The following is a 24,611-nucleotide window of genomic DNA, read 5'->3' as shown; positions in this document are numbered from 1 at the left end:
TTGGTTCTCTGCTGGCCTTCCAGAGTTAGCTCGACGTGCAGCAGATTGCTTATCTAGAGGGGATATCATCTTGATTTGACTGAAGTAGTCACCCATGGGACTGCTGATCATAAAGAGAAGCACAGGAGGACATCAAGGAAGGGGCAGAGCTAGGCCCTCTCCAGTTCTCAGAATGAGCTCTGTGTCGACCATGTTACGAGACAAACATCCTATCTAGCTAGACCTTTCCCAAACACAGTGGGAGGATGGAGTAGACAGTTTGAAGTGTGTGTTTGCATCCACTAGCGTTAGCAATACGTGAAGAGAATACAGGCCCTGTTAGAATACTGAACTCTGACAGTGTGAAGTTACCGTGCTAATCCGTGGAAATAGAGGCATTATTAGTAATAGCATAATTATTATATCGTTATTAGTAATAGCATAATTAATTTTAATGAGAGTAGAGAGGTCGGGTAGCATTAATAAAATGGATTATTTGAAAGGTAAAATGTATTCCATTGTTATCTCATTGTTTTTGTTCTGTCTTGTTCATATTTTTTTTTTTCTTTTTCTTTTTTTTCGGAGCTGGGGACTGAACCCAGGGCCTTGCGCTTGCTAGGCAAGTGCTCTACCACTGAGCTAAATCCCCAACCCCTTTGTTCATATTTTTAAAGTGCCCATAGAGAGCTCCACACCTATGCAAGTATGCCTGCCTGCTGCCATGTTAGCAGATGGCTAAGGCAGGTGTCCGGGGTTGTGAAGGACAGAGTGGATTGTCCAGCATACCTCTGCATCTACCCATTGATCCTATTAAGATGCCTACTGCACTAGAAGTCAAGTAGATAATGAGTCCTTACTAGTAGTGCTAATCAAGTATGGGCTACATAGATCATTTGATGACTTCATGGGGAGGATTTAAGTCACCCTTGGAGCATTAGACTGTATGATTTTATTTTCTTTCTGAGATGGAATCTTGCTATGTAACCCAGAATGACTTAGAACTCATAGTCTTCCAGCCTCATCATCCTGAGGGCTGATAGTACAACCAGGCTCCACTTGCTCGTACTGAGTGACTTTATTTCCATCCCTGAGTTATGCTTCCGTGGCTCTTGTGTTTCTGTGAACTTCGGGTAGCATTTCCACAGTGTTTACATGATATCACCTTTCACCTCATCGATGTCTGTCTCTGTCTTCTGGTAGACAATTCTTTGAGAGCAGAGGGTATCTTGTATTTTTATTTTAACTTTAAAAAGTTTTTTTTTGTGTGTGTATGCATGTATGTGCGGGTACATGTACCGTGTGTATACTTGTGCACTTGTGGACAGCAGAAGACATCCTCAGGTGTTAAACTTCAGATTCCCCTGCCTCTACCACCCAAGCACTGAGTTATAGACATACACCACCATAACTGCTTTGTACAGTGCTGGACTGAAACTATGACTCCATGCTTGCTGGGTAGAAGCATCTTGCTAACTGTACTACAAACCCAGTTCACCTTGGCTTTTGAGACAGAGATTCTGACTGTAGCCTGGAACCTCCCTAGTAGCCTAGGGGAGTGAACTCTCCGTGTCTCTGCTCTCTCAGCACCAGCATACCAAACACAAACCATGATGCCTAATGTGGATTCTGGGGAGTTGAACTCAGGTCCTTGTCCTTGCAAGGATATCTACTTGTCCTTGTATTTCTCTTTGTACTCTTAAATCATCTAAACCTATACTTTGCATATCAGTGACAGCCAACAACTACTTGTCAATTTAAGTTATGAAGTGTCGTTGACTTTAATAAAGCAAAACCATTCTCTGACTGCACGAGAATAGCATATCAAACTGCAAAGAACCAGGGTCATTGTTAACAGTTACTTCTTCAGATCAGTTTTCATAGAGAATATAGACCAAGAATATAGACAATAGACAAGAGAATATAGACAAGTTCAGTGTTGAATATCTATTACTAAAATGTTGTCCTGTGCAAAGATGACAGGCTCCATCATCAGTAAGTCCCCACACCTCAAAGGCTTCTTATAGTGATAATCTATATATTTTAATCGAGTTGAACTGTGCTGTGCACTGTGAAGATTACAGTGGAGATACCGATATGGTTTCTGTCTCAAATCACCCAGAGTTGAATTTAGGGTCAGGAGAAGGAAGTGAGGATCGTGAAAGACCAGATTCTGCATCAGGAATCAGTGCAAACCAAATTCGTAAGGAGTCTGGGGGGGGGAGGTTTCAAAGGCTTAAGGTTCTGGAGAATAGCTTTGAGTAGGCTTTGAAGGCACTGGCTGCTTTGTTAGCTGGTGAGACTGTCTCACCTCTGTGATCCTTCCCAGATATCCATTGTCAGGTTCTGGATAAAATCCAGGCTGTAAATCTGAGGACTTCTTTGTCGTTAGAACAGCCAGCGAGAGCCTTTGTGTGCTGCTGAAATCAAACCCCAAACCTAGTGCCCCCTGCCCATAAATGCAGCATATGTGGTCGGGATGTCGAAAATCCCTTAGAGTGATAGCAACAGGTCCTCAGCTTTACAAGCATAGATAGTTGCTCCAGGGAACTTACCACGCCAGATGGTTCGTCTAGGTAGAGCCTGAAAAAAGAAGCCTAGCATTCAAGCTGTGCAGGGGAGAATTTAGCTGGGCGAGGAAGCTGTAAGCCTCAGTCTTCGTGACAACTCGAGCTGCCAAGTGGCTCGGAAGTGGCCCCACCAAACTGCTCTTGCTGTAGGTAGGCCCAGGGTGGGTGGTTCTACGGAGGCTGGCTGGCTGGTGTGCCACCCTTAAGCTAGGCCAGCTTGTTGACTAACTCTGCAGCAATTACAATGCTTTCAGTGCCACCAGGAAAACAGATCTGGTGCTGTCCTTTGCTCACATCACCTGTGTTGAAAGCACAGAGTTCAGACTCTAAAATGAGAGTTGCTGCAGGGACATTTTGTCATTAACGATGGATTAGGAGAGCAAGTGAGTGTGAACACCACAGAAGTAGGGGGAGTAAGGGCTGGGGAGAGAGTTCAGCAAGCATGGAGACTTGAGTTCAATTCCCAGAATCCATGGGAAAAGAAAACAAAAACGTTAAAAGTCTGGGGGCTGTGGTACAGCTGGTGACCCCAGTTCTGGGGAAGTGGGGACAGGCAGATCTCCCTAGAGTTCACTAGGTCAACCAGCTTCATCTACTTTAGCAAACTCTAGTCCAGTGTAAGACCCTGTCTAAAAATCAAACAAATAAACACGTACATAGTGAATTGGACCCAAGGAAAGACATTTGAGGTTATCCTCTGGCCTAGGTAGTCACTTACATATAAATGCATGTGCAGCCACACACATACATACATAAATATGAACATGCACATGTATGAACATGCACTCAAATACACACTCAGAAAAGAAGTAGGATAAGTAGGAGGACCCAGGCAAACCATACCACTTCCTGTTTGTTGTTATCAGGAAGATGGCTACATGGCTTCCAACTATAGGCAGTCCTGCTTTGCTCCTTGTCCCTTCTGTTAACAAACAGCAAACAGGGAATATCGATTCCTTTTTGTCATTGTTCCTCAGTGTTGCATCTTGATACTAAAGTTGTAGTCATGCTAGTATGTTAACACAGCTTTCCTGAGCTCAGGGCAAAATAGCAGGGCGTCCTCTTCTCTGTCTGATCTGGGGAGCCCGACCCCCAGTCTTCAACCTGAGGAACATTTTACAGGTTCAACTTCCTCTCTTCAGATAAGAACCTGTTCCGCAAGCGCCTGGTTTTCCTGGATTGCCACTCCATGCAAATGAGGTATTCCCAGAACCTTAAGCATTAGCCAATGAGACTTCACCCTAAGGAGAACCTCCTCCCATTCTCCAAGGTTCATATGCAGCCCTTGATTCACCCTGAATAAAGTGTATGAGCACAAGCTGTTTCACTGAATATCGTCTAAGAGAGCTGTAACATTAAAATCCTCAATCCTTCCTTGACATTCCCCGGGTGGACCGGATCTTGCAGGCCCCACCCTTTCTGACCTCTGCTTCAACCTTCCAGCCTGGTGTTCCGCAGTGCCAGGACACCCTAAGGGAGGAAGTGGAACGGGGAACCACACCTTAGTGCATGAATTCAACAAGCATCTGTTGACAACCAGAGGTCTGATGCTGTTCTTTGTTTGCAGTGTGTAAACTAATAACACTTCTCTGGCTGATATTGAGTAAACCATTGGTGGGGAGAACACACCATTTATGATACATTGTGGCAGGTGGATGCCACAGGCCACACAAATACATATACCGGTGGATATGCTCTTGATGACTGAGGCATAGTACTTTTGTCTTGTTCTGGGCAGTGAAGAGGTGACTGTGCTTAGGATGGCCTTGCTTGGCACCAATGGGAGGAGAAACCCTTGGTCCTACCAAGGCTCAATGCCCCAGTGTAGGGGAAAGTCAGGGCAGAGAGATGGGAATGGGTGGGTGGGGGAGCACCCTTATAGAAGCAGGGGGAGAGGGAGAGGACAGGGGTTTTATGGGTGGGAAACTGGGAAAGGAAATAACATTTGAAATAGAAAATTAAAAAAAAACAAATTAAAAAAAATCAGCCTGATGATGGACGCTCCTGGCTGGCCATCAGGGAAGAGCTCCCAATGACTTTGCTTTGAATGGGGCGTGTGCTACAGGAAACTCAGTTAAAATGTAGTCTCCGCTGTAAGGAGGAGAGTCGTATCTGTTTATGAATCCGGCCTCTGGGAAGAGTCTAGGTTTAGAAAAAAGCAACATAGAATTCCCATTGCTGTTGACCCTTAGTCACTTTGTAGAAAGACACACACACACACACACACACACACCACAAGAAAAAAGAGAGAGAGAGAGAGAGAGACACACACACACACACACACACACACACACACACACACACACACATGCACACATGCACCCCTACTGTTTGCAGCCATGACTTAGGGATGCTGCCAGCAAGAAACACATCACCACAAGACATGACAAGGTCTTTTCTTTAAAGCACACCCTATCTCCTCTATTGAGCTGGATTAAAAAATGGCCCAAGACAGAGCCGAAACCTTGGTTAACGTTGGAAAGTTTGAGAAGTGGTGTTAGAGAATTTATCATAAAGGATCAGCTTAAGCAAAGGCCCCATCACAGCCAGCAAGTTCTCACGGCAAGTCTTTTGTCTATGAACATCTATTGGGAGCTTTCCTGGGCACCAGGAACGTATCGGTGGATGCAACAGACAGATTCCTGTTTTCCTGGAGCTACTTTCTCAACAGAGTAGATAAACACAGGATAAAGAAGGCAGCACATGAGGTGAGGGGTTTGAAAAGGAGGAAGGAGGGAAACTTGGAACCTAGTGGTGCGATGTAGAACACACAACTGATTTACTGTTTCTCAAGGGCAGCACTAGAGAGAGGACCCCTCAGAGCCGTCTCTTCCCCTAACTCTGTACACAGGACCATCCGTCTTCCATGCTTGCCTGAGGGAATCATCCAGAGACCAGTCACATCACTCCTGTGATTATAATCATTTGGGGTTCGCTGGGTTTAAACAATTTTTTTTATCATGTGGGTGTATGATGTCCGGGCTGAGGTTGGGGGCTGGATGTGTTTGCCACAGATTGTGAGTGTGGGTCAAAGGTCAACTTCCTGAAGCTGGTGCTTTCCTGCCGTGAATCCCAAGGATCAAAAGCAGGTCGCCAGTCTTGTACCAGGTACTGAGGTGTTTTGATGGTCAACCTGACACAATGTGAAATCCCAGGAAGAGAAATCTCAGTGAGGAATCTGGGGGCATGTGAGTGGAGCCATTTCACATGGTGGGCCCGGGGAATCAAGGAACAGGGAGGGGTGTTCTGAGAACTAGCAGGCAGGCATTGTCTCTCTTGTCTGCGGTTGTTGCGTGACTTGCCTCTTGACTTCCCCACCATGACGGACTGTACCGGAATCATAAAACAACTAAACCCCTTTCCTTTAAGCTACTATTGTCAGGGTATTTTACCATAGCAACAAGAAAAAAAATTAAGATGTACGGCAAACATTTTTTATCTCCTAAACTATATGCAAGCCCTGTTCACTGGTTAAAGGGTTGTTTCTAATACTCCCAGCATGCATTTGTGGTGTATCCTCTCTCTACCTCAAGCATCCCTGCTTCTGGGGTAGACTGTTCCCCAGTATTCTTTCTTTTCTCACTTCCCCTTGGGGGTCAGGTAATTGATTCCAAGGAAGCTGGAGCCACCACAGCCTTAGCAGTACCCACTAACCAATCCACACAAACCCACACCCAGCCAGCATGACAGGGTTGTGAGAGGAATTCACTCAAAAGTGATCCAGTTAAGATTGTCTCTGGAACACTGGCATTTGTCCTGCTAACCACACAACAGGAATGAAAGAGATTCCTCTCAGGGTAGGCATCAGTGATCATGAGGAAAATCTACCTGAAGACAAGCATGGATCAAAAAGTTCAAGGAAGCATCAGAGTGTGGAGCGAGCCCGAGCCTGAGCCCTGAGGACAGAGAAGGTGTCTTAGTGGGCGAGAACATGTGGTTTGCAGTGCATCCTGGCAAGACAGCAGCAGCTAGAAACAAATTCTCAGGCCCCACCCCAATCTTGCCTTACTAGAAAGGGAGCAGGGTCCAGCCACCTGTGCTCCTGTGGACTGAGTGAAAGGCTGTGATGCTTGTTAAAGTTTGAAAGCCACGCTCTCTTTTAGTTACCTCAGCCAGTAAGTCTGCTTATAAGGCAGTTAGTTGAGTTTTTGTTTCCCGTGTCACCTGTACTTTGAACTAGCCAGACTGATGAAGCAATGACAAACACAGCTGTAGTTGTGTCCTTTGAGTCCCCAGGAATCTGCTTACTGGGGTGGGGTGGGGGTTGTGTGCTCCGCTCTTGTCCCTGAGTGGAAATCTGGAAGAGTCCCATTCTCTTTGCCTTTTTCTTCTTTTCAAGATTTTTGCTCATTAGGACAAAACATATGCAGCATAAAATGTTATCCTGATGCTGATGTGGGTGTACAGGTCACGAGTGTTAAACACTCACAGTGAGGTGCAGTTGGGACCATCTTTTAACCCCAAGGAAACTTGGCTCCCATTAAACAGTGTCATCCCGTCTCTCTCCACCCTGGAGCCTGGGAACCGTCATTCTCTTTCCTTCTCTGTGTATTTAACTGCCAGAGGTGCCCTGGGGCGGTATATAGACATCGCTTGTCCTTTCGTCAGTGACTTTGGGCATGAGATGTACTGTCTCCAAGATCCGTTCACGTATGCCTTACGTGCTGTGGTTGGGCACCTGTGGGAGGCTGAAGGAGTCTGCTGTTTGCACAGTTCACATTTTGTTGGTCCACCATCCACCAGCCAATGCTCAGGTGCCTTCCAGCTCTGTGTTGCCAGCAGGATGCATGCATACGTGTCTGCATGAGTCACTGCATTCTCTTCCAACCATTCGCCCCTCGGATGTGTCACACATCTACTCTGTCCAACTTCTTTCCTTCCAGAGTGATAAATGGGCTCTGGACACTGGGATATTTTCCCCCTACTTTTTTCAAAGTAACTCAATACCCTGTTATACAACTGAAAACACATCCTTGTTTAGTTCTTAAAGCGTGAGTCATAGCCCTACCCACAAAGAGGAAGGGAAGCTCATAGGGCTGGTCCCAGAAAGAGCTTTCCTCGTCTTTATCTTATAAAATAGGTGTAACAACGTTGCCAAACAAGGACTCTTATCTTCTACGGATGGGGAAACTCGGGTTCAGAAAGGACGAATAGCATTCCTGGTCTCACGGCCTCAGATCCCAGATTAGAATCCTAACAGTTCTGTGGGTCTGTAGAGCAATTACGTAGTCTTTTCTACCTGTTCCAATTTCATGTCCAACTGGAGAGATGAAACTAAGTTACAGGACACTGATGATAATTCTTGAAAAAAATGCTTGTAAAGTTCTTTTTTTTTTTGTTGTTGTTTTGTTTTTTTAATTTTATGTGAACGAATGCTTGGTCTCTATGTATGTATGCAGTACCAGTGGAGACCAGAAGAGGGCATCCAACCCCTGGAACTGGAATTACAGATGTTGTGAGATGTGGGGGCTGGAACTAAACAGGAGACCTCTTTAAGAGCAGCCAGTGCCCTTACCTTAGCCTTCGGGTGAGGACTCCAGTGGGGTGAAGGTGAGGAGGAGAAAGTTAGCATGAGCTAAGTGAAGGGGCAGAGAGTGGCCCTTCCGAAGTAGAGGGCACCTATTACCCAGCACCGAGCAGCGGGTTTAGATCAGAAGGTTCCGTGAACATCAGACCAAAACTGGAAGCGCACGTCGTTGAAAGCAGCATGGCCTTAACGCTTGCGCTGGGAGGAGCGCCGTCAAACTTCTGCCTTATCCTAACTGGAGATCTTGGACAAGCCTTTAAAGCACACGAGTCTATTGTTTCCTCGTCTGTAAAGAAGAAAGATGAGTATCCGCTCTGTAGCGCTGTTGTGAGAAGCTGTGATGTTTGATGAATAAAGTGTCTGTCCCAGGCCTGGCTCATGATGGCTCAATCATACCAGCAGCTGTTGTTGCTGTCAGAGACATGTTTCTACCCGGCAGCGTGTGCCAACACGGAAGCATGGCACTTCCTCATCTCCAGAGTGCACTTCAGGGAAACTTCTGGACAACAGAAGTCAATCTGGAGTACAGAGATGGCCTCAGTGGCAAAGGGGGCTTAGAGGGAGCTTTACAGTTACTGGATATGACGTTGTGAGGAGGGGGCTAGGGACGGTAGAAAAGGCTGGAATGCAAAGTGTAGAACTAGGAGAGCTAAGGCATGGGAGTAAGGCCTTAAAGAGAGGGAAAGTCCTGACAACTCCACACTCAAAGCAAGACGGAGGAGAGCAGGGAGGAGGAGAGAGGAGGAGGAGAGAGGAGTGGGAGGGCGTACAAGGCATCAGCAACCAAAACTAAGATAGGAGAGCGGAAGGTCTGAGAGATGGAGGTTGTCCTTCCAGAATAGTGACTTTGACAGGATGACAGGACACTGAAAAGAACACAGCATTTTCCTTCGTGAGCAACTGATACCAGAGACTGTGTGTGGGGATTTAGCATGCATGAGAGACAGAGCACAGGAAGTGCAGGGCAGACCTTCATAAACGGATGCAAGCACTCTTCCTGTTAAACATTCCCATCGCCTGAAGTAAATAACAGCAGAAAAACAGGTGATTGTGTCTTTTGCGGGGAAGTTGCCAAGACCCGGATACTACAGACCTCATGGGATCGACCTTCATTTTCGTAACCCAGAGGATTGCTCTGTGAGGTAACATGCCAAGTGAACCGCGCTTCTGGATGAAGGAGGGAAGGGAGTGTGGAGGAACATTGTATCTCTCCTTTGTGGAGGAGCATTGATTTTTGTCTGCATATTCCTCCTGTGTTGGCCATAAAACGAGAAATTAATAACAGCACTAATTCTTGTGCTAGGATGCTAGCACCCAATGAGTATTTGACTGGAAATTCCCTGAACATTTCCTGGTTGCTAGGTTACTAACCAGAACTACTGCACGTTGTATGTTTCTTTCTTCAAGTGTTCCCGTGTATGTACCACTACTTTAACCACGGTCCAATATTTTTAAAAATACAAAATGGAATATATTTGGTTTAGCCACGGTCATATATGGTTTTGACCTCTTAGTGTGTGTGTGTGTGTGTGTGTGTGTGTGTGTGTGTGTGTGTGTGTGTAAAGTGCCCATGTGCTCAGTCATGAGTGCCACAATGTATGTATAAAGATCAAAGGACAACTTGTGGGAATTGATTCTCTTCTGCCTTTCGGATTCCACAGATGAAATTCAAACCACCATTGGCCCAAGCACTTCACTCGCTGAGCCATGCCTACAGGCTGCTTTGAAGCAAACTCATTCTCTGTAACATTAACCAATCTAAGAGTTATTCTTAAGGTTAAACTTTCCTTTTGCTTTTGAATCCTGTCCAATTATTTCTATGTAAATCACCATGTTGATCATCGCTCTAAGGTCTGAGAACCCCGGAATGTAGTCCATTCCTCATCTGAATGAAACGGCACGCATTGCTAGTTGAATTCTTGAAGTGAGTCTCGTTGCTATTCTGAGTTAAAGTGGATTGTAAACGTAAGTGTTTGAATTTTCTAATAATCAATGCAGTGTCTTCAAAGGCGCCTCCCGCAGAAGCAGGAGGGGGAGGGGGAGACTGTATACTTGCTTTTGTTTCAGGAGCACACTTGCTCCGGCATATCAAAATTCAAATCAGAAATATTCATACCACCAGCTTTTCCATTTAATGAAAGTTGAATTACCATGAGTTAGCAACACAGGCAAAATGGAACACCATGCCCACAGAAGAAGGTTTTGAGTTTTATTTATAGAATTTATACATTTTTATTTGTGGAACAATACATTTGAGATTTATCAACAGTACTCCTCACACCTGTGTTCCTATCTGACCCTGTCAGTTTTGGTTACATTGTCCTGCTTCTGCTATATTGTTGGTTATGTAAGGAAGAGACCATGTCTGCCCAGTTCAGATCCCTGCTACCCACATAGAGGAAGGAGATGACTGTGGCCTGAGTGCCTACACACACACACACACACACACACACACACACACACACACACACACACACAAAGAAAAACATGCTAAAAGTAGCTGTTTAGTCTTCTCATGACAAAAGAACAAAAACAAAAAACACCAACAAAACAAACAAAACACCAAAAAAGAAAAAAATCAAACCAAGCAAACACACAAAAAGGAAAAAGAATTACAAAAGATCTTAAGAGACTACCACGAACAGTTGTCTACCAAGAAATTGTTCCTCAAATAGGCTTACTCACAAGCCAGTTGATCTTTTTAAAGTACATATGTATTATATATGCATTTTAAAATATGCGTGTACTGTGGGATTGAGGTAACCAGCATATGCTACGCATAGTTCCTGGGTCAGTCATAACGGTCATGCAACACATACTTGACAGTCAGGGAAGTCAGGGAAGGGTGATCATAAGCTACTACATAGGACTAGTCACTCAGAACGCTCAGATGCACTTCGTGATTATGTCAGTGCAATCATTAGCATCGTTATGTGAGCCATCCTCACAACACTTGTTGCCTCTTGTCCCTTTGATAGAAGCCATTTTAAGGTTACAAGGTGGTATCTCATTGAAGTGTTAAGTTCTCATCTCCCTAATGATGGGCAACACGGAGGAACATTGTTTCATTTACCTTTTGGTCTTCTTTTGAGAAATATCTACTTAGATCTTGATCCATTTTTACTCAGGCTATTTTCTTACTATTGAGTTGAGTTTCTGTATATTTTGGCTGCTAACCACTTATCAGATCGCTCCCTTGTTTTTCCTGGGCTGCACACAAGACTTTTAAGTTCCAGCAATCTCACTCATGATTGATTCTTGCTTTTGTGGCTGGTGCTTTGGAATACATGTCCAGACCACGATCAGAGAGCTTTTCTCCGTGTTTTCTACTATTATGCTTAAAGCTTAAATATTGAGGTCATTTGCATTTATTTTTATGTAATATACAAGAAGGGCACTAATTTCTCTGTTCTCCAAGTATTCACTTGTCTCAAACTGTCTAGTGACAGACAATCTTCTTGTCCTTGCAAAAATAGAATGACTGTGAAAGCAGGTGTTTATTACTGGGCATTCTAGTCTGTTCCGTTGGTCAATGTTGGTTTTCAATCTGTTTTGACTACTGTCGTAGGAGAGATTCCCTAATTGTTTCTTGACTGGGTCAATAAAGACAAAGGCGGCAGAAGCCAGTCGCTGGGTGAGGAGTTAGAGGCAGGACTTCCGGGTTCCAGAAGGAAGGGGAGGAGACAAGATAGAGAAGGACTTTTTTTTTTTTTTTTTGGCCAGGTTGTGGAGAGAGGAACATGTAGGCCTGGGGCTGTTAGAAAGAGGCTGCCACCAGAAGAATCTGACGTAGGATAGCTGATGAGTTTAGAACAGTAGATTCCGTCCACAGCAGTTGTATTATCTGGCTGGTTTTAAAATATAAAAGGTTGCCTGGTGTTTTCCATCCACACCCGACTCAGGTGGGCATGAAAGCAGTCCACCAGGGTGGTTGGTCGGTGGAAGTAGAGCAGTAGCTCCAGTAGTTCTCAAGAGGGATGGTTGTTGGGTGGCTTAGCAGAGCCAGCCGGAGGAACAGGCGGCCCTCTCAGAAAAGCGTTAGCTAGCGGGGCGGGCTGAGTAGATGGCCAGCGAGCGGCTGCTGAACCCAGAGCCTGGCCGGAACAAGTGTGCATTTTAAAACTACACACAACACACTGTAGCTTTAAAGTCAGGCAGTCTTACAATTCTAGATTGTTTCTTCCTTTAAAAAAGCTTTATTTTTTTTATTATTTTTTAATTATGTGTAGGTGTGTGTGTGTGTGTGTGTGTGTGTGTGTGTGTGTGTGTGTGTGCCCGCGCACATAAATGCAGGTGCCCCATGAGGTTATAGGAGCTGTCTATAGCTATACACAGTTGTGAGCCTTCTGCCATGGATGCTGGGAGCTGAACTCTGCCCCACTGGAAGAGCAAGCAGCCTGCACCATTTCTCCAGCATCATTATTTAATTTGGTTTAGTAATGTTGTCTTGAAAATTTTGTATCTAGCATCATCAGGGAGGTCAGTCTTTAATTTTCTTTTCCTATATACAGCACTGTTGTTTGGCCTTGGTATTTAGGGAGACTTGGGGCTCCTAAAATTGGTACTTCTTCAATTTTGTGGGGAAACCTGGAGAAAATTTTGTCTTACTTTTTAAAAAGTGAAATTAAGAGTTGATTACTTAAATAAAATAAACAAAACTTTCTGTTGATTAATTAAGAAATCTAAAGAGAAAACTTTTTAAATTTGTAAACTCAAAAATGAGAAAGACTGCTGGGCGGTGGTGGCACATGCCCTTAATCCCAGCACTCAGGAAACAGGACAAGTGGATCTCTCTGGGTTCGAGGCCAGCCTGGTCTACAGACTGAGTTTTAGGACAGTCACAGCTACACAGAGAAGCCATGTCTCAAAAAACAAAAATGAAACCAACCAAACCGAGAGAGAGAAAGAGAGAGAGAGAGAGAGAGACAGAGACAGAGACAGAGACAGAGACAGAGAGAGACAGACAGAGACAGACAGAGACAGACAGAGACAGACAGAGAGAGACAGACAGAGAGAGAGAGAGACAGACACAGAGAGAGAGCTAGCAGGCTGTTTAAGACAGAGATATATTTTTTTTTTTTTTTTTTTTTTTTAGGAGCTGGGGAGAACCCAGGGCCTTGTGCTTTAAAGCAGGCTCTACCACTGTTTAAATCCCCAACCTATTATTTTCTTTTAGGTTTTCCAATTTCTTAGTATAAAACTGCTTATGGTGGTCTCTAGCCTGTGGTATCAGATGTAATGTCCCCTCCACTTTTCTCCTTCTCTGTCTCCCATTCTCAGCCCTCATGGCACTGCTTCTGTCTGTCTGCCTCTACCCCTTCTCTCCCACCCCTTCTCCCAAATAAACCTCCTTTATATTAAAAAAGAAAACAAAAAGTCAGCCTGCAAACACTGAAGCACAATGAAGTATATAAGATATCTGAACAGTTTAATGAACAAAGAGAATAAATCAATAACCTTAACAAAAAATTATTTTACCAGACCATTTCAGACTCTGTTTCCATATTTCTTTTAAATAGAATCTTACTTTAGCAAGAAAACTTTTAAAACCTTTATCGTTTGTGGTATCACTTACTATACCTCAGAGGGAGCCTGTGGTATCAGATATAAAAAATTCCCCTGACCACAATTTTATCTTATTCTCTGCAAGAACAGCCAACCCATTCTGTTAGTTTCAGCCCTGAATAAGACAATGAAAAGCACTGCTGAATCAGTCACTAATAAGGGTTATGAAAAACCGGTTTATTCTTTTGTTGATCAATAATTTTACACGTGACCTGGGCACTGGTGGTGTGGATCTACTCTATAGGGAGGAACATGCCAAATGAAAATCCTGGGCATTTAATAAAAAAAAACAAAACACTGTTGGTGGAAATCTGGCAAACTTTGAATGAAGCACAATGTCTTGTACACATCCTCATCGGGACTTGGATATCTGAACAGTTTTAGCCTGGTCTGAAATCAAAAGCAACCAAAAAGCATGTTTTATAATGAACCAAGTTCTTTCACCCTCCCTTTTTCCCCCTTGGTGTGTGTGTGTGTGTGTGTGTGTGTGTGTGTGTGTGTTGCATGTTTCTGGGGAGCTGACACAGGTTCTTGCACCCCATTACTGATGTTTTAGCCCCACCCGCACTGAGTTACATCTCCAGCCCTGTTTTTATTTTTTACCTACTTTTCTTGAGCAGCTGGGTCACAGCACTGTGCTACCTACCCTAAACCACCAAGCTTGTCTGGGAGCTTCCGTTTATTGAATTTAAAGCTCTTCCAATTATTAAGGAATCAATTCAGATATAAACCATAGGTGAATACTGCCTAAGCAGTGTGCTCTTCTGTTCAGTCAGAAAGAAGAAAAAGTACTCGGGAGGGAGGGCCAAGAGGATAAAGGATGACCCAGTTCTGACCCTCAGCTAAGGTAAATTCGATTAGGCCATGGTTTTTAAAGGCACATTTTTATTTTCTGAGGTAACGTTTTTCTTATCAGCTATACCTCAGGGCTATGAACCAATGACATATGACAAAGAATTTAAAAAGAAAAAGAAAAAGAAAAAACTTAGTGGCCTTTTCCCCTTTAGGGCACAAAAAAAAGATTATGTTCCACTCTTTGTTTGGCTGGCTGATTTTGGGAAATGCTTCAAGGAGAATTCCAGATAAGAACACATTTGCTAGATCAAGCAATCTTTCCTTACATTCTCCACAGGATGCAAACTTACTGGCCTTTATTCTACTTCTTTGAGGGATGAAACGTCTTTGTCTGCTGGTGCTGCTCAAAGGGTGTCTGTTAGACAACCAGTCCAGTGACCTGTCCTGTCTGCAGAGAGCCAGCTGAGATCTGTGGATCTGTCTCTAAGCAGGTGGGGATACAACCGCGTGCCTCTCAATGCGCTGGCTAGGGGCTCTCCCCTGCCAAGAACTGAACGCTTTAATTCTGTGGTTCTTCAAAGCTGTTCCCTATACATGGTGCCAAATAACCTTCCTTTTCAGGAGGTCTAACCCAGTAGCCTCACAGACCTCAGGATGAAAGCCAGTGGCATGTACGTGGCGTGCAAGGAGAACAAAGGAGAAATGCAGTCAAAGCCAAAAAACCCCCACGTTACATAACACCTTGTGTTAGAAAATCCATGACCCATAAAACATTTACCTATTTTGTGGGGTTTAAATAAAGCAGAGTGGTGTTCCTTTTTAAAGAATTACTTTACAGTGATCTTTCTGTCAGAATTCCAATTATTCTGTGACTCAGTGGGTATGTGTCTAGCTTTAAAAAAAAAAAACCCTCCCTTTTTATTATTTTGGCTAAGAATGAAGAAGTTTTCATATGAAGTTTGTGAAGGACAAGTTTATATAACGATGCATTGCTGCATCAAACACAACAAACACACCTTATTTCCTGTTTGAGATGAAATGATATTTTGAGAATTGAGGCCTACCCATAGGGAAAGGGCATTTTCTTGAGCTCATCTCTCTGAGAGTCTAGAAACTGACTCAGGGTCTGTGGCAAGGATGAGGGTTGTCAACTTAATCCTACTTGGGTGTTAGGATAAAGCCTGCCAGATAAGAAGCCTATTCAATTAATATGCACATGAGAGTCATAAACCTTGTCCACAGGCCCTGCCAGATTTCATCTGTAGCACCACCTGCCTAGCTGCTCATGTTGAAGAATTTTACCCCGTGCTGGGCACTCTGGAGGCTGTCTTTCCCAGAACCCTTGCACACTGGGTATAGCCTGTGACTTGTTCTGTCCTGTGGAGTATGTTCAGAATAAGGTACTTACCTCCCTGTGAAAGTTCTGTGTGACTCTGCTCACTGAGTGGCACAGGATCCAAACAGTCCCCTAAAAAGAGTTGGAATCACAAAAAAAAAGTGGGCCCCCGCCAATCATGTATCTGCACGGGACTGCGAACATTGAGAAAGTAAGAAATAAGATTGCATTATCTTAAGTCAGTACAACTTGAGGATTTATGTCTAGTTGTTTTAATAGTGGCTGTCAATGCATTACCCACTGCCTGTTCTTCTGTCTTCGCCCCCCCATTTCTTGCTCCTATTCTCTCTCTCCCTCTCTTCCTCCCTCCCCCTTTCTCTCTCTCTCTCTCTCTCTCTCTCTCTCTCTCTCTCTCTCTCTCTCTCTCTCTGTGTGTGTGTGTGTGTGTGTGTGTGTTGGAGGTTTATACTGAGTGTCTTCCCTTATCTCTCTGTTCAGTTACACTGATAGACAGTGAGCTTTGGCTCCTCATCCCTGGGGATAGACTGTATCTAGCTTTTACATGGCTGCTGTGTATCTGATCTCAGGACCAAATACCTTCATGGTAAGCATTTTACCCACGGACTCATCCCCTAGCCTGTAGTTCTTTCTTTTAGACTAAATTAAGGCATCTGTAGGTGGACGTAGGATTAAAGCCTTTGCTCTGTTGAAATGACAATCAGGCTTGATTAATTAGGAGAAAAAGTTTACCCAATTCAACTTTTTAAAAAGCTTACAATTTAAATACTTAAGAGAATTTTTGTTGAACAACCTTTTGAGGGGATAGTAGCATAGACTGTCTAATTCCCATGCGACTAACTCTCCCTGGGAGTTTTGACAAATATGGCTATCTCCTCACGAATGACCCAGCAGATGTGTACATGACAACTCCTTTCCGATACCCATTAACACCAGTGTACACAGACTTGGAGATCAATATTAGCCAGAACACTCAGCTGACCCTGAGTGACTGAATGGTTTCTAGATGTCTGCTGGGAAAGACATGAGGACAGGAAAGGCATCAGGACAGCTTATGACTGTCTGGGACTTCTGAAGGAATTCGAGTTTCAAGAGTGCTTTAAAGAGCAAACAACACTCCCAGCACAAGTTCAAAATGTCTGACCTTGCTAGAGACCTTGTAAGCACATTCTTTTAGCTCTGGTGTGGTAGTTAACCCTTTCTCCTCCTTACTTCTTCTCCCTATATGGTAGCTCTGAAACTGGATTCAAGGAAACCCCATTCCAAGTCTACAGCAAACAATGGACCCCAGGCAACTCACTCTGGATTGAACCTGTGACTTGTCGTACTCTGTAAATTGTGTTTTGATATAAAAAACTGCTTTTGTGTTGAGAGTGGGGAGTCCCACCATGGGCCGTACAGGTTTCATTCCATAGAGTTAGGTTTCATAAGAATGCCACATCAGCTCCTAGTTTTAACCTCACGAACGCCCAGTGCTGTCCTTATCTGAATCCACGGCACATCACTTCCTGAGCCCCCACACACAGGCCCACTCGCATTCTACCATCCTGGCTTGCTGGATGTCTCATAGACACCTCCTCAGAGTATTCCTGGAATCAACCACATCACCCTGCCTACTCCTCCTCCCTAGTTGATGACATCACCATCTTCCTGACGATTCAGCATAAGGCTCTGAACTCTACTGTCTACTTTCTCCACATTCAGCCAGTCCGGTTTACAAGCTGTTCTAATCACCTCTAAATGATCTTTCTCTCCATCCCTACTGCCCCTGTCTTGGTGGATCTGCTCATCCAGCTTCATCCACCGTTACAAGATTCCAAACAACTTTCTTAGCAATCTGCCCGATGGCTACCCTGGCTAGTCTCTAAACTACAGTAGAACTCATAATAATTGCTACTTGGCTGCAACTTCGTAGCTAACAAACTGTTTTCTTGTACACTCTCACAGTTAAATCCCATACTATTCTATTTTAAGCTTTCTTTTTAATAGGATATTTTGTTCATTTTTAAGATTTTCGTTTAATGCATTTTGATCATACTCACCTTCTACTGCTCCTTCTAATTCCCCCACGCCCAGACCCGCAGGGCACACACCCCCATCCTACCCCACCCTGGCTGCTAGTTGTTCTCTTGCTCTCTTTTTAAAAATAAGCTACCAAGTCAATTTGTGCCGGGCCTACACGGGAATGTGATCTGTCTACCAGGGGCCTCCCTGACTCTTCCTCCTCTACAGACAGGAGTGAGAACTCATGAGGCCTTCCCCAGCTCTGTGCTACAGGAGTGAGAACTCATGAGGCCCTCCCCAGCTCTGTGCTACAATGTCAACTGGCTCGGTCTTGGGTAGGTCTTGTACAGGCAACCACAGTGCTGTCCGTTCATAAATATAGACCCTGTCATGTTCAGAAGACACTGTTGGCTCTGGTCCTCTTCAGCTTTTGGCTCCTGCAGTCCCTTTGCCCCTCTTCTCTGATGGTCCTTGAGACATTGAGAGTGTCACGCAGATGTAACGTTTGTGGCTGAGCACACCACTGGCTCATGCTTACTCTCTGCACTTTGACCAGTTGTGAGTATCTGCATTAACTGTTGTTTCAGATGAGGTCTGAGAGCTACGCCAGTCTGTGAACACAGAGAATGGCATTTAAGGAAAGATGGACAATATGCTTTAGTAGACGAACAGCAGCCTGTGAGCTCCCCAACCCTGGGGCATTGGCCAGTAAATCTCACAACATTTTAAGAAGAAGGTAATGTCATTATTCTAATTTAGAACAGTAAACTGAACCTTAAGTTACTATGTTGACCAAACAGTCTTGCAAAGATACAAAGAGCTGAGATATGACTCCAATCCTGAAGACCCTGTCTGTGTAGATGACAGTGAGCTGCATCACCAAGCATATAGCACCCACTGAGACACATCACCAAGCACATAGCACCCACTGAGACACATCACCAAGCACATAGCACCCACTGAGACACATCACCAAGCACATAGCACCCACTGAGACACATCACCAAGCAGATAGCACCCACTGAGCCCCATCACCAAGCACATAGCACCCACTGAGCCCCATCACCAAGCACATAGCACCACAGTCTGCAGAAACTTTTATAACTGTGCCTTAGAGCGTCTTCCTGGGTTCAGAGTACAGCTTGAGTCAGAGCTTGCATTCTAGTGTGAAACCTTGGATCTGCTCTGTGAACCCGCTTAGCCTCAGCAGAGTAAAGCTAGCAATGCAGTGTACCCCCCGCATCCCCCCAGCTCCGTCATGAGCCTTATCAAGAGAGTACACATGATGTTCTTCTGCACTTTGCCTGTGTTGAAGTGCTCAGTTCTGTTGGATGTTGGTAACAATTTAACAGTCTCACTGCGATGGCTATTTTAAGTCACCTGAGAAGACAGAACCTCAATTGAGAAGATGCCTCTATAAGATTGGGCTATAAGTCAAACCTGTAGGGCAGCAGTTTTCAACCTGTGGGTCCCGACTCCTTTGGGGATCGCATATCAAATATTTTCATTACAATTTATAACAGTAGCAAAATTACAATTATGAAGTAGCAACAAAATAATCTTGCAGCTGGGGTCACTACAACTGTATTAAAGGGTTACAGTGTTAGGAAGGGTGAGAACCATTTCAGTAGCACATTTTCTGATTAGGTGATTGATATGAGAGGCCGTGTGATACCTGGGCTGGTGGTCCGGGGTTCTGTAAGAGCAGGCCGAGCAGGCCACGAGGAGCAAGCCAGAAAGCAGCACTTCTTTATGGCCTCTGTGTCTGCTCCTGCCTCCAGGTTTGAGTTCCTGCCTTAGCCTTCCTCAACAGACTCAGGATGTGCAAGCCAAATAAACCCTTTCCTCCTGAAGCTACAGGAGGAAAGGTCACTGTGGTCACTACAATGTTTTCTCACAGCAACGGTGACCCCAACTGAGAGGCTCATTTTACACCATATCCTTTTCATCTTCTTTCCACAGGCAGACCAGATCACAATCTGTTACTTTCTCTATGAAGCCTTAAAAATATCAGTTGATGGGCAGCTCTCCCTCACAGCACCATATGTATCCGCCTCTATAGTTAGATATGTGGTTAGATAATAAGGTCCTTAAGATCAGCATGAAATTTCTCCTGGGGCTGGTCAATAGGTCTTCAAGAACATTCATTCTCATAACAGATTTGCATTGCTCTTCCTGCAAACTCTTCTAGTCTGGTTCTTTCTTGTTTATCCTATCTTTGCGCTGCCTCTCCCTGACTCCTCCCACTTCTGACTTCACGTTTGTCCTTGGCATTCTTTCTCACTCTGGTTTGCCAGCCCTGCTGCCTGTCTCCATCTGGGGACAGTTATCAGACCTCAGTCCCAAGCCAGGGTTGTGTCTCCAGGCAAGGTTGTTGCCTCGCTTTCTCTGGTATCCGACCTCACTCTGGCCTCTGCTCAAAGCTTTTCTGGCGCCCAAGGATGGATCAACAGTGGTTCAGATAAAATGATCACAGGTCATATCATCCTGCTGTCTGTTATTTGCCCTTCTTGTCTGATAAATCAACTCTTCCAGGATGTGGAGACCTTGTCCTTGATATTAGTAGATCCTCCATAGGACCTGGTTTAGAATAAGCTTGTACCGAGGGATCATTGATTGAATATATTAGTCCATCTCAACCTAGTGATACTGGGTCCTCTGGCTGTCAGTTCACAAGGCCACAAGAAGCTATGTCATAGCACATGCACGGCCTCTCCCATTACACAGCCAGGTTCAGATAAATGGGAAGATCAGATAGTGATGACTGCATGAGTTTTAGGATTTTTACCAGAATGTGGAATCATCTTATCATCTCACCTATGAAAGACTTTTCTTACCCTTTTGCATTATATGCCATTTCTATACATTTGAATGTTATCGACATCCTTTATTCATGTTACTTCATTTATCTATTTTCAGAAATAATGCTCTGCATTTTACCAAAGTGGCTTGTTAATATTCATCTCCTATTCTTTTCCACTAGTTCCCTGAAGGAAATCTTTTCTGGTTTTTCTCTCTGTCTGTGTGTTTTTGTGTGTGAGTGTGTGTCAGTGTGTTTGTGAGTGTGTGAATGTGTTTGTGTGTGATTGGGTGTGATGTTCTTGCACCACCTATTGCAAATCATATATTACAAAACAGTGATGAAGTTGAAAGACACATAAGACTAGAAGATTATCTCGTCTTCTGTTTGACTCAACCACCATGGCTCTCATTGAATTCATTTCCACTTAATAACTAGTCCTTCATTTTTTTGGCTATAAAATAATTGAGATACTTAAGTGACCATTTCTCTGTTTACTTCCAAATGTCTGTGGTCTGTGGTTCTGAGACAGAATTTAAGACCTTGGTGTCTCCTTGTCTCTGATGATCTCATATTATTTTACTAAGAGAAATATACACTTTGAAATTATTTATTATTAAAATATACAGGGTCATACCACTTCTCACTTCCCTATTACTTAAAGACATACACTTTAAGGAAGTAGACATTGTTACCTCAATGAGATACTACAGACTGTCTACTTGACAAATTATTCTTGATGTTGAGGGACACTGGGCATCATTGTTGGGACATAATTTGGCACAAACTTTACAGAAGGCAATTTGATAGTATGTATCATCTCACTTAAAATAAACTTTTTTTTCCAACTATGGAATTAAATGTACTATAACAATAAATAGGGGGCTGGAGAGATGGCTCAGTGGTTAAGAGCACTGACTGCTCTTCCAGAGGTCCTGAGTTCAAATCCCAGCAACCACATGGTGGCTCACAACCATCTGTAATGCGATCCGATGCCCTCCTCTGGTGTGTCTGAAGACAGCTACAGTGTACTCATATAAATGAAATAAATAAATCTTTAAAAAAAAATAAATAATGGACACTATGCAAAATAAAATGTAATACCTTAAGTGAAAAATGATTTGTAATTAATATGCAGTAAAGTGAAAAAAGCAAAAGAAATGCTTTGTAATAAGTTTTTCTGAACTATGGATAAATGGGAGCAGGAAGGAAACACTCAAACAGAATGAGTTGGGTCCTACAAGTGTTTATTCAAGGCTCAAGTCCGTGATCTAGAAGCATCACTTTGGGTGTCTGTTGGCTAATGGCAGCATGTCCAATACCTTTTTGAAGAATTCTCATTTTTGCACAAACCAGAAGATACAAACAAATTCTGTCCAAATGCTATAAGTAATGTGGAAAAAATAGTTTTCAGTTTAATAAATTGGGAAAGAGAAGGAGAAATAGAAGCCAAATGCAGTTCTAGGGATTCAAGTCTCCAGTTACAGAGAAAAATCACAGGCAGGAAGATAGCTTGACCAAGCACATGCTGCCTCAGCTAGGATGTTCCTCTGTGGTTTCTGTGGAACACAACAACGTTTAATAGTGCTAGAGAAGGAGGTTGGAATGTTTAAAAATATATCTTTTAAAATGCATATGCCTTTTTAATTCTTCTATATAGTCTTGTAAGTATGAAATTAATGTAAGTGTTTTAGCTAAATGGTTGTTCTCAGACTTTAGTAAAGGAACTAAACTCACCAAATGATTGTGGATTGGAGATGGGGAAGATGACTCAGTTAATAAAGTGCTTGGAAGGGGAGCATGAAGACTGAGCTCTGATGCTGAGAGCTCACATATAGACCAACATAGGTCTTCTGGTTTCCACCTGGGACCCAGAGCTGACCCTGTGCTAAGTTCTCCATACCCAAATCCCGCCAAGAGAGAGCTGGTCTCCCAGAATTGCTGACACACCTGAGAGCACAGGTAACATCACCATTTCTGTTCTGGAGGAACCCACCCGTAGCCCTCAGAACACAGGAACCGAGAGGAGCAGTCTGGGACAGGATCCTTCTGGATCTATCTGGAAAGGCTGGTCTTCAATAACAAGAAAAAAACAACAAAAAACCCACATATACATGGAAGCTGAACAATGCTCTATTCAATGATAACTTGGTCAAGGAAGAAATAAAGAAAGAAATTTTTAGAATTTAATGAAAATGAAGGCTCAACATACGGAAACTTATGGGACACAATGAAAGCAGTTCTATAAGGAAAACTCATAACTGAGTGCCTCCAAAAAGAAACTGGAGAGAGCATACACTAGCAGCTTGACAATACACCTGAAAACTCTAGAACAAAAAGAAGCAAATACACCCAGGAGGAGTTAGAAGGCAGGAAATAATCAAACTCAGGGCTGAAATCAGCCAAGTACAAACAAAAAGGACCATAGAAAGAACCAACAGAACCAGGAGCTGGTTCTTTGAGAAAATCAACAAGATAGATAAACCCTTAGCCAGACTAACCAGACAGCACAAAGAGAGTATCCAAATTAAGAAAATCAGAAATGAAAAAGGGAGACATAACAACAGAAACTTGAGGAAATTAAAAAAACCATCAGATCCTACTAAGAAAGCCTATATTCAACAAAACTGGAAAATCTGGATGAAATGGACAATTTTCTAGACAGATACCAGGTACCAAAGTTAAATCAGGGTCAGATAAACCATCCAAACAGTCCCTAACCCCTAAGAAATAGAAGCAGTTATTAAAAGTCTCCCAACCAAAAAAAGCCTAGGACCAGATGGGTTGATAGCAGAATTCTATCAGACCTTCAAAAAAGATCTAATACCAATACTCTTCAAACTATTCCACAAAATAGAAACAGAAGGAAGACTACCAAATTCATTCTATGAAGCCACAACTAAGCTCATACCTAAACCACAAAAGGATCCAAGAAAGAAAGAGAACTTCAGACCACTTTCCCTTATGAATATCAATGCAAAAATACTTAAAGTTCTTGAAAACCAAATCCAAGAACACATCAAAATAATCATCCATCATGATCAAGTAGGCTTTATCCCAGGGATACAGGGATGGTTCAATATACAGAAACACATCAATGCAATCCACCACATAAACAAACTCATAGAAAAAAAACACATGATCATTTCATTAGATGTTGAAAAAGCATTTGACAAAATTCTACACCCCTTTGTGTTAAAAGTCTTGGAAAGATCAGGAATTCAAGGCCCATACCCAAACATAGTAAAAGCAATATATAGCAAACCAGTAGCCAATATCAAACTAAATGGAGAGAAACTTGAAGCAATCCCATTAAAATCATGGACTAGACAAGGCTGCCCACTCTCTCCCTACCTATTTAGTATAGTACTTGAAGTCCTATGCAGAGCAATTAGATAGCAAATTGGAAAAGAAGAAGTCAAAATATCACTATTGGCAGATGATATGATAATGACCTTAAATGACCTCCAAAATTCCACCGGAGAACTCCTATAGCTGATAAACAACTTCAGCAAAGTGGCTGGGTATAAAATTAACTCAAACAAATCAGTAGCCTTCCTCTACTCAAAGGATAAACAAGCTGAGAAAGAAATTAGGGAAATGACACCCTTCACAATAGTCACAAATAAAATACCTTGGATTGACTCTAACCAAGCAAGTGAAAGATCCGTATGACTTCAAATCTTTGAAGAAAGAAATTGAAGAAGATCTCAGAAGATGGAAAAATCTCCCATGCTCATGGGTTGGCAGGATTAATAGAGTGAAAATTGACATCTTGCCGAAATCAATTTACAGATTCAATGTAATCCTCATTAAAATCCCAAGTCATTCTTCACAAATTAAAAAGAGCAATTTGCAAATTCATTTAGAATAACAAAAAATTCAGGATAGGGAAACTATTCTCACAATAAAAGACCTTCTGAGAGAATCATCATCCCTGACCTAAAGCTCTGTTATAGAGCAATCATGATAAAAACTGCATGGCATTGGTACAGAGACAGGCAGGTAGATTAATGGAAT

Source organism: Rattus rattus, chromosome 1 (genome assembly GCF_011064425.1).
Source record: "Rattus rattus isolate New Zealand chromosome 1, Rrattus_CSIRO_v1, whole genome shotgun sequence".
In the NCBI taxonomy this organism is placed as follows: Eukaryota; Metazoa; Chordata; class Mammalia; order Rodentia; family Muridae; genus Rattus; species Rattus rattus.
Note: the sequence above shows the minus strand (reverse complement) of the source record.